Source organism: Pelophylax lessonae, assembly GCF_965119305.1.
Source record: "Pelophylax lessonae genome assembly, chromosome: 12".
Taxonomy (NCBI): Eukaryota; Metazoa; Chordata; class Amphibia; order Anura; family Ranidae; genus Pelophylax; species Pelophylax lessonae.
The window spans coordinates 85,756,363-85,768,106 of record NC_138779.1 but is presented as its reverse complement, the minus strand read 5'-3'; positions in this window follow the sequence as shown (position 1 = coordinate 85,768,106).

Genomic DNA, 11,744 nt, shown 5'->3' with positions numbered 1-11,744 from the left:
ACAAATATCAACTTCCCAACTCAGAGTTTTACCATCATATTCAAATAACACACTTCTTGAAATCCCTACTATCTCTGTTCTCAACACCTCTACCTCAATGGTGTATTTATGTAGGTCATATGATAAGCACACAGGCCATTTATCGAAAATTTATAACATTCTGACCTCAAAGTCAGAAAAACTATTCTATATAGAGAAATGGGAACAAGATGTAAATGAAACATACGAAACTAATGAATGGTTTCGGATGACCCAAAGTGCATCAAGATCATACATAAATACGGCATTGATAGAGGCCAATTATAAAGGTGAGGTGGTATATGGTTCCATTGAGAATAGCAGCACATGTGTCGGGAGCTTCTCCTGCAAGTTTCTGGGGATGTGGTATGCAGGGCACAGTAATACATACCAATGGTGAAAGGCTTTTGGATGCGGATCTAGAATTTTATCTATTCTCTCATGCAAGTCAACCTAATTAAATTTACCACAAGCCCTGCTGGGACACTATTGAAGGAACACCAAGACAAAAAGGAAAAAAAAAACAATAGCTTGTTTTTACAGCAGCCAGATTGGCACTAGCCAGATCGGCAATAGCCAGATCTTGGAGATCACCTACTATCCCGTTTGACCTGGTAAAACAGAAATTGAAATAGATTATGATAAACTAATGGCTCTAGGCCACCCTCTTAGACAAAATAGCCATGTATAAAAAAACATGGGAACCCTGGATCAAATATTTGTCCGATCCTCTGTAACCTGCTGTGGATCTGATAGATACATTTTATAGAGTGCACTCATCTTTCTGGGATACTTTCCTTTTCCCTATTCTTCTCCTCAACCGCTCTCTTCTCCCCTTGCATCCTTTCTTTTGGAATCAGGCAGATAAACATAGCCAATAATATAACTAATAATATAACTAATAATATAACTATAACTAATGAAAGCTAGTGGGTTGGGCCATACTTCCCGATTAAGAGATACAGGTGGCAAATGACACTGGACTTTCTTGCACTTTGCTTTCCCTCCATTTCTTTTTTTTTCCGGGATATATTCTGGTTAGAAGGGGAATCATGACCCTTCAAACACTCCAATACAGTATCCCCATTCCTCCCTTCAGATACAGTTTAGCTCTTTTGTTCTGGGAGGAGGATGAGGACATGGACACCGTAGGTCAACATGGCATTAGGTGACAGGTGAATTACCGGATGTATCTTGCCATAAAACGTGTTCAGTTTTGAAGAATGCAGTTATAGTGACATAGCATGGATGACAGACAGATACCCTACCTGTAATGCAACATTTGTTTTGCCATAGACTTATGTAATTCTATTATCAAAACATGTAATGTTTCATTCTTTTTGATAAAAACTCAATAGAAATCATTAAAAGGAAAACACAATTAAATCTTTTAAAAGAACAATTAAGGGCACGAAAGGCATAACAATAAACCTTTTAAAAAGGGTTGGAATATTGACAATATGACCACAGTCAACTGACCCAAGATAAAAAAAAAAGGGGCCCTGCTCAGGCTATTAAGGTCCAATGAGTTTGAAGCCGCTGACTAGTGAGGGTGCAGGCTGAGGAGAGATCTGTCTAGACCTAAAGCACACTGCAGATATAGGATGGGATAGTCTGGAACGCACACCTCACCCAGCCGCTTTTTACCTGCGAATCACTTGAGCAAGGTGAGTCATTTGACGGCCAGGCTATGCCTTGATATAGAAACATGATTCAAAAGATTCTTGCCAACAAGGCTTTGTACAGGCAGGTACCTCAGGCCAGTATGAGCGATTTTCAAAGCTCTCTCTTTGACATGATTGCTAAAGCATTTTGAGCTACAGTTATTTCTCAAGGCAGGATTGTTTTTTTTTTTTTTTTTTTTTTTTTAGAACACATCCAGTCTCCCCAATGTTGTATGCCCTTCCTTCACAAAAGTGTCAGTGACCTCCCCCCCCCTCTCGCCAGGTAAACCCATAGTGTCAGGACTGAGCTGTTCAATCAGCAAAGCAAGTAAACTTGTCGACCATCAGACCATGAGTGGAACCAGTCTACCTTCACAGCTAAAGGATGTTATCCATTTACTTACTATTAGTGAAAATTTAGAGGTACCTACTGAAACTATTTTAGTGTCCATTGCTGTCAAGGCATTCTGAACAATATAGGGATTATTGTAGTTGTGCCATTCCTATGCGAAAAATGTTGAATCTTGGGAAAAAAAAACTGAATTTTTGTAAAATCTTACCGTAAAATTCCTCTCTCTGAGTCAGACAGTCGCCACCCACTCATACAGTCTTCACCAATGGGGTATTGACTTCATCTCCACAGGAGTAACTAGGCATAAGACTTGTTAAAAAACAAAGCATTTACATAGACACACCTATGGGGGCTGACCCACTGGTCCAATACCCCCTGCAATCAGCCATCCCAACTCAGTTTGGTAGCAAGCAGTTAAGTGTAGAAGAACCCCAATAGAGGGGCGGGGGCGGCGACTGTCGGAGGACTCAGAGAAAGGAATTTTACGGTAAGATTTTACAAAAATTCAGTTTTCTCTTACGTCCTCCGACAGTCGCTGCCCACTCATACAGTCTTCACCAATGGGGATGTCCCAAAGCAGTGTAGACATGAGGGGTGCCCAACGCAACTGTCAGAAAGGTAACGCAGTACCCACAACAGAGAAAGGAACCTTACGTGAACAGAAAGGCAACCCTCTGGGTAACAAAAAAGGCTCAACAGGAGCAACAACCCAGGAAAGCAAATGACCAAGGGGATGAACAACCCCAACAGCCAGGGACCCGAAATAAAACCAGGATTCCCTTACCGTACAGAGAACTTTGCGGCCAAAGGAGGCATCCGCCGATGCCAGAACATCAATTTTGTAAAATTTTGAAAAAAGGTGTGTACTGACGACCAAGTCGCAGCCTTACACACCTGGGCCACCGAAGCCTGATGTCGGAAAGCCCAGGACGCACTCACCGCTCTGGTAGAGTGTGCCTTGACAGGGAACGGAGTTACCTGTTCCTTCAACGAATAGGCCTGGACAATGGTCTGTCTGATCCATTTTGAAATGGTCGCCGCAGACGCAGCCATACCCTTCCGAGGTCCCTGAGGAAAGACAAAGAGAACCCGACTTCCGAAAGGATTCAGTCGACGACCGGTAAACCTTGATTGCCCTGACAACATCCAAGGAATGGAAAGCAACCTCCTTAGGATGCTTAGGCTTCGCACAGAGCGAAGGCAAACAATGTCCTCATTAAGGTGAAAATCAGAAACCACCTTTGGAAGAAAGGACGGGTTAGGTCGCAAGACCACATTATCCCTATGAACCACCAGGTAAGGGGAGCGGCAAGACAAGGCCGCCAACTCCGACACTCTGCGAGCAGAAGTGATTGCCACAAGAAAGGCAACCAGCAAAAGGTAACGAGATTTCCCTGATGTTTTCAAACGGGGACCGTTGCAATACGGACAGGACCAAGTTCAAGTCCCATGGAGGTAAGGGCTCCCTACGAGGAGGGGCCAAGTGACACACACCTTGAATGAAGGTGCGAATCAAAGAATCAGACGCCACGGGCGCTGGAAAAGGACTGCAAGTGCAGATACCTGGCCCTTACTCGTGGCCAACGCAAGGCGCTGGTCCACATCAGTCTGAAGGAAAGCCAGCACTCTCGCCACCGAGTATGAACGAGGAGAGAAGCCCCTGGACTCACACCAGGCAAAATAAGCTTTCCATGTACGGTAATAGATCTTACCAGATGATGCTTTCCTAGCCTTGATTAAGGTAGGAATGACCTGAGGAGAGACCCCTGTCCCTCAGGACCTGGCTTTCAACAGCCATGCCGTTAAAGCCAGCGACTGTAAAGCAGGAAATAAAATCATAAAATAGAAGAAGGCTGAGACTGTAGCCCCAGCACAGGGAAGCCTTACTCCTTAACTAGGCAGAAGACAAACTGAGTTGTGATGGCTAAATACAGGGGGGTATTGGACCAGTGGGACAGCCCCCATAGGTGTGTCTATGCAAATGCTTTGTTTTTTTTTTAACAAGTCTTATGCCTAGTTACTCCTATGGAGATGAAGTCAATACCCCATTGGTGAAGACTGTATGAGTAGGCGGCAACTGTCGGAGGACATAAGAGAAACTGGATTTTTGTCTTACCATAAAATCCTTTTCTCAGATGTTCATTGACGGACACAGCTCCAGAATCTTCTTAACGCTAGGCAGGAAAAAATGTATTTTTGTAAAATCTTACCGTAAAATCCTTTTCTCTTAAGCTCATTGACAGACGTAGTCCTCCTTGATTAATATCAACTCGGGTTATACTGCCCTCTACAGGAGTAGGACTAGACAGGAAAGAAAACGTTCTGGCCACACCCTAGGGGCAGTCCCAGAGGGTATATCCTCTCACTTCCTGCTACAGAAAATCAGTTATGTCACAAAGCAGCGTTTAGAGAATTTAACCCAACCCAACTCAAAAACAGAGGGGCGGGTACTACGTCTGTCAATGAGCTTAAGAGAAAAGGATTTTACGGTAAGATTTTACAAAAATCCATTTTTCTCTGTCGCTCATTGACAGACGTAGTCCTCCTTGATTAATATCAACTCGGGACGTCCCAAAGCAGTGCCACAAATGAGGGGTGGGAAAATGGAAATCAAAATCCAATCTAGAAGGCCCAACCGGTGCCAACTGGAAGTTTTAAAGGCTCATCAATCACACGATGAGACTCAACTGAAATTCCAACGGAAAAAAAACCCTCGAGGTAGACCACCGGTCTCCTCAAATTGCGGCCTGCAAAACCTTGCGGCCAAATGAGGCATCCGCCGATGCCATCACATCAACTTTATAAAATTTTGTAAAGGTATGAACCGACGACCAGGTAGCCGCCTTGCACACCTGGACCACTGACGCCTGATGGCGGTAGGCCCAGGAAGTACTGAGCGCTCGAGTGGAGTGCGCCTTAACAGGGAACGGAGGATTCCGACCCTTAATAGAATAGACCTGTACCACCGTCTGTCTAATCCATTTGGAGATATTCGCAGCAGATGCAGGCAACCCCTTTCTGGGGCCATCCGTGATCACAAAAAGTGAATCCGTCTTACGGAACGATTCCGTAGTCTTCAGGTATACCCTGATTGCCCGAACCACATCCAAGGAATGCAACGCATATTCCTGAGGATGATTGGGCTTAGGACACAAGGAAGGTAGCACAATATCTTCATTCAGATGAAAATCTGAAACCACCTTAGGAAGAAAGGATGGCTTCGGATGAAGAACTACCTTATCCCTATGAACCACTAGATACAGGGAATGGCATGATAATGCAGCCAGTTCTGACACCCTGCGTGCAGAAGTGATAGCCACCAAGAAGGCCACCTTCTGGGATAATGTAAGCAAGGGAATCTCCCTGATATTTTCAAAGGGAGGTTTCTGAAGAACCGACAAACACCAAACTAAGACTCCAGGGTGGTAAGGGCGCGCGCACTGGCGGAGCCAAGTGCCGCACCCCCTGGACACCAAGGAATGAGTAGCCCAAAAAGAAGATTGCTAATGCTGAAATCTGACCCTTGATAGTGCTCAAGGATAGTTTCTGCTCAACCCCCCTTTTGCAGAAAAGCCAAGATTCGGGTCACCGAATAGGTACGTGGGGGAAATTCCAAAGATTCACACCACGCGATATAAGTCTTCCATGTGCGATAATAGACTTTGCTGGAAGTCGCTTTCCTTGCTTTAATTAGAGTAGGAATAACTGAAGCTGACAACCCTCTGTCCTTCAGTACCTGGGTCTCAATAGCCAGGCCATTAAAACCAGCGACTGTAAAGCACGATGGAAGATCGGTCCTTGAGACTGCAGATCCTCCATGAGAGGAAGTCTCCAAGGAGCGTCCGCGACTAGCCTGTCCAAGTCGGCGTACCTGGCTTGACGAGGCCAGCTCGGAATTTCCAGGATAACTGGAGTTCCCTCCACCTCTATCCTGCGGAGAAATCTCAGCAGCAATTTGAGAGGCTGCGTCCGCTAGAGGATCGCGGGTGCGAGCCCTGTTGAGCCAACCTACCAACAGATCCATATCCAGGGTGCCCCAATGAAGGGACAGCTGGTGAAATACCTTTGGATGAAGAGACTATTCCTCTTGATCCAGAATCTGACGGCTGAAATAATCTGCCTGTCCACCCCCGTGATAAATATCGCGGAGAGAACTGGAACAACTGTCCCCCCCAATAAGAATGTTGGCCACTTCTATGGCCGTCAGGGCACTCTTGGTGCCCCTTGGTGATCGACATAAGTCATGACCGTGGCATAGTCCGATTGGATCCGAACCGGGCTGCCCTGGAGCTGCTCGGTCCAGTAAATCAGACAAAGTCTAATCGCTCTCAGTTCCAACCCATTTATCGGTAACCTGGAATTTATCAGAAGAAATGACTTCCCCCTGGCTGAGCATCGGAGACCGAAGCCACCAGACCAGAGCCTCCCTGGTCCGCTCACTCAATCGGATCCGATTGTCCAGGGAATCAGGATTCCGATTCCATATGAGAAGAATCTCCTCTTTGGAGAATTCGGGTATGAGACTGGGCAAACGGTACTGCCTCTGAGGCGGCGCCATCAATCCCAGCCAGTTGACGGACAGCAACATCCGAATCATTGACTGAATCTTCTGGAATTTCTCCGCATGGAGAAACACTCTTGCCAAGGATGTATCCAAAATTAGGCCCAGATAGTTCAGTCTCCTGGTGGGAACCAGGGATGATCTTTGGGAAAAGCAACGAAAACGCTGATGTCCTGCGAAGATGGGTATATGAGGATAGGCATCCTAAATGTCTATGGACGCCAGGAAATCCCCCTGATGCAGGGAGGCCACCACTGTATGGATGGACTCCATCTCTTCCAAGACCAGAATTGGACGCACCTAGCCCTTTTTCCTGGGCATTGTGAACAAGTTCGACTAGAACTCCTCCAAGGAATGGGAACTACCACTGCTTGTATCAAGCTGTCCCCCGCAAAGCTTTTTAAGCGACCCAGGGATGTCGAATATTGGAAGGGAAGAATCGCACCGGTGGAAGTGATCGAAACTCGATCTTGTATCCCGACCATATGACCTTGCCAACCCCTTTATCCGGGATTCTGGAAAGCCATGGAAACCGGTGAAGACGTCCCCCCACCCTAGAGATGGGTGGGGCCCATTCTGTCAAGCCAACGGGATAACAGTGGCTTTATTTAGTCTGGAAATCGGCGAGTCCACTATTGGTGGTACCGTCCATCTTTGAAATGAGGGATTCCTCAAAATGATAGCGCCTAGCAATGCGTTTGGAAATAGCAGGGCTCATTTACGGACGACCCTATTTGGGCAAGGGAAACCCTTCACCATTTTGGTAGGCTTGCTAGTACCAAAAAAGGAATAAGAGTCTCAGCTACCTCTGCCGGTGTAACCTCAAGATTTAAGGTTTCCCGGACAGACACAACTAGTGCTTCCACCAACGCTTCTTGTGCTATGGCGGAGGCAGAAGCGTCCTCCTCACTGTCTGAGGAGACCGTACCTGAGACAACCCCAGAAAAGCTGGGTTATACTTACTGATAACTCCTTTTCTAATAGTCTTCCAGGACAGCCCATGAGACGTTAGGCTCCTCCCCCAGGGACAGGAAACACATTCCAAAATTAAAATAAAAGGCGGTCCCTTAGTCCTCACCTTCAGTATTTCATGAGAACCACAGGACACCCTGTAAAACATATACATAGATATATAGACACATATCATACATTATACATAATACCAGATAGTTCGGGTGGGAATCCGGCTGTCCTGGAAGACTATTAGAAAAGGAGTTATCAGTAAGTATAACCCAGCTTTTCTCAAAGTCGTCTTCCAGGACAGCCCATGAGACGATGAGCAAGCACTTACCAGTCTAGGGAGGGACAACTGCCTGGAGCACCTTTCGACCAAACGCCTGTTCCTGAGAAGAGAGGAGGTCCAGGCGATAATGTCTAACAAAGGTCGAAAAGTTAGACCAGGTAGCTGCCTTACAGATTTGGTCTGGTGAGGCACCGGCCCTTTCAGCCCAAGACGTGGACAATGCTCTAGTAGAGTGTGCAGTAATGAAAGGTGGAGCCACCTTTTTCACTATATAGGCTTCTGTGATAGCCTGTTTGATCCATCTAGCTAAGGTTGCCTTAGAAGCTTTTTCCCCTTTATGGGAGCCGGAAAATTGTAAAAACAAAGTATCAGTCTTCCTGAAGGTTTTAGTCACCTCCAGGTATCTCAAGAGGGATCTTCTGACATCCAAACAGCTAAATTCTTTCTCTTTATTGTTGTTTGGGAAATTGCAAAAGGAAGGAAGGACTATGTCCTGAGTCCTATGAAAAGAAGAGACCCTTTTTGGCAAAAATCCTGGATCTGTTTTTAGCACAATCCTGTCATCAAAAATCATAAGAAAAGGTTCTCTGATTGAGAGAGCCTGTAATTCGCTAACTCTTCTAGCTGAAGTTATAGCTACTAAAAATAAGGTTTTTAGGGTGAGCATTTTTACTGATAGGTCTACCAAGGGTTCAAACGGACTGGTAACCAAGGCCTGGAGTACCAGGGATAGATTCCAAGCTGGACACGTTTTAAGCACGGTTGGCTTTGTCCGGGCAATTGCTCTGAAAAAGGCATTCACATTTGGGTCTTCTCTAAGGGAAAACTGAAGAAAGACACTAAGGGCGGCAGCCTGTACCTTTAAAGTCCCTAAGGAGAGACCTTTGTCTATGCCTTCCTGAAAAAAATCCAAGATAGTTGGTATATCTGGGGAATGTCTCTGATTCTCCAACATCCAAAAATGAAATTTCTTCCAGATTTTAGCATACATTTTTCTAGTGACCGGCTTTCGACAGCTGGTCAATGTTTTGATGACTCTGTCTGAGAACCCCTGAGAGCCTAGTATTTGTTCCTCAGATACCAGGCCGTCAGGTTTAGGGTCCTGAGAAATGGATGGACCACCGGACCTTGTGTTAAGAGATCTGGTCTCCAAGGTAAGGTCATTGGAGGTTGCGCTGCCAACGCCTGAAGGCGTGCAAACCATGGCCTTTTGGGCCAGTATGGGGTTATCAGTATCATCTCTGTGTCTTCTAGGATGAATTTCTGAAGAACCTGTGGGATCAATCTGATCGGAGGAAATGCGTAACAGAGTCTGACTTTCCAGGGGTGGGCGAAAGCGTCTATGCCTAACGCCTGATCCCCTTGAGTTATGGAAAAGAATTTTTCTGTTTTCCTGTTTGCCTGGGAGGCAAATAGATCCACTACCGGTAGGCCCCATGAGGTTGTGATTTTGAGAAACACCTCTGGGTTGAGGGACCAATTGTCCTGGTTCATCTGGTGGCGGCTGAGATGGTCTGCCAGATAATTCTGCGTCCCTTTTAGGTGAATGGCCGAAATGGATGTTAGGTTCCGCTCGGCCCAGACAAAGATTTTCTGTGCAATGGTTTGTAGGCCCAGACTTCGAGTACCTCCCTGCTTGTTCAGGTACGCTACCGTTGCTATATTGTCTGACCTGATCTGTAGATGGCTCCCTTCTACCTCTACCTGAAAAAACTCCAAGGCCTTTTGGACCGCCATAAGTTCTTTTTGGTTTGATGAAGACTTCCTTTGTGCTGGGGACCATGTACCCTGCGCCCATCTGTCCTGCAGATATGCTCCCCATCTGGAAGCGCTTGCATCCGTGGTAATCCTCTGTGATACCTGGATGGTCCAGTTTAGCCCTCTTGATAGGTGAAGAGAGGATCTCCACCACCAAAGAGTCCTTTTTATCTTGGTGGGAATCCTTACTTTTTGTTGCAAGGAACTTGACTGCCCATCCCAATTCTGTAGAAAGAATTTTTGGAGTGGACGTTGTTGGAACCTTGCCCAGGGGACTGCTGGGAAACAGGAGGTCATCAAGCCTATCACTCTTGTGACATCCCTCAGAGAGACCCATAAGTTGGTCTGTAAAGAGGCAACCATCAGGTTCATTTTCTCCATCTTGCACTGAGGGAGGAAGATCATCTGATCCCGTGAGATTTCGTAACCCAGGTAGGTCACTCTTTGTGAGGGTACCAGGCAAGACTTTTGTCTGTTGATTATCCAGCCTAGGGAAGTTAAGAATTCCTGAACTATGAGGAGGTCGGCTTCCAGTTTCTGGTATGATTCTGCCACTACCAAGATGTCGTCCAGGTAGGGGGTGATCATGATAGCTTTTAGCCTTAGAGGGGCTAGTGCTTCCCCTAGGACTTTGGTAAAAATCCGTGGGGCTGAGGACAGCCCGAAGGGCAGTGCCCTGAACTGGAAGTGCTTGACTTCCGGTCCTATCTTTACTGCTAGCCTCAGGAATTTCTGATAGGATGTGTGTATGGGGATGTGAAAATACGCATCTTTCAAATCTAGGGTTGCCATGAAACACCCTGGGAACAGTAGGTTCCCTATGGAGTATATTGATTCCATGCGAAAGCGTTTGTATGCTATTGAAAGGTTCAGATTGCGTAAGTTCAGGATCAGTCGATGACTTCCTGAGGGTTTTTGAATCACAAAGATGTGAGAATAAAACCCTGTTCCTTGTTCTTCTCTGGGGACTGGGATAATTACTTTTTGATCTAATAGGTCCCCTAACTGAAGACTCAAGGCGGAGGCCTTGACTGGATCCCTGGGAAGATTTGTGATCAGGATCCTTTCTGGAGGTTGAAGACAGAACTCCAGCCTGTGTCCTTGGCCTACTAGGTCCAGAATAAAAGGGCTGGAAGTAATCTTCTTCCACAGTGGGAGGAAGGCCCCTAATCTTCCTCCCACTCTGAGAAGGGAGTCATTGGGGCTGGTTGGGGCGTTTAGGAGGGTTAAACAGGATGTTACCCCTCCCCTTTCCTTTATGCCCCGTCCAATGTTTTTTGAAATTTTGCTGAGTTTCAAAAGACTTCTGCTGTTTGCCCCTGCCACGAAAATTCCTCTGAGCATAGGGGAATTTTTTCTTATCTGGGAATCCCTTCTTTTTATCCGCTGTACGCTCCAGGGCTTCTGTTAGGCCTGGGCCAAAAAGGTGGTCGCCTGTGAAGGGAAGACCACAAAGGCGAGATTTAGAAGTAATATCTCCCGACCATGTCTTGAGCCATAGGCTTCTTCTGGCCGTATTAGCTAAAGCTGAGGTCCTTGCTGCCATTCTTACAGCTTCAGCTGAAGAATCCGCCAGGAATCCTATTGCCTGGAATAAGAGTGGAAAGGATTTATTAATCTGTTCCCTCGATGTTCCTGCAGTCAAGTGTGTTTGGATTTGAGATAGCCACAGCTCCAGGTGTCTGGCTATGCAGGTGGATGCCAGGGCTGGCTTTAAGCTCATAATGGAGGCTTCCCAGACCCTACGTAAAGAGATATCTGTTCTCTTATCCATAGGGTCTTTTAGTGCTCCTGAATCCTCAAATGCCAAGTCAGTTCCTTTGGAGATTCTGGCAAGAGAGGCATCCAGCTTAGGGATTTTGTTCCAGGGCTGTTCCACACTTTCGTCAAATGGATACCTTCTTTTTAAGTTTCTTGGAAAAAAAAAGGCTTTTTATCAGGAGAATTCCATTCCTGTTTAATCACATCCAATAGTGAGCTATGCACAGGGAACACTCTAGCATGCTTTTTATGACTAGCGTACATTAAGTCATGCTTAGAGAGATGCACTTCTTCCTCCTCAATCTCTAGAGTGGTATAAACCGCTTTGAGTAGATCATCTACATCCTCCAGGCTCAGTTTAAAGTTGGAGCTATCATGGGAAACATT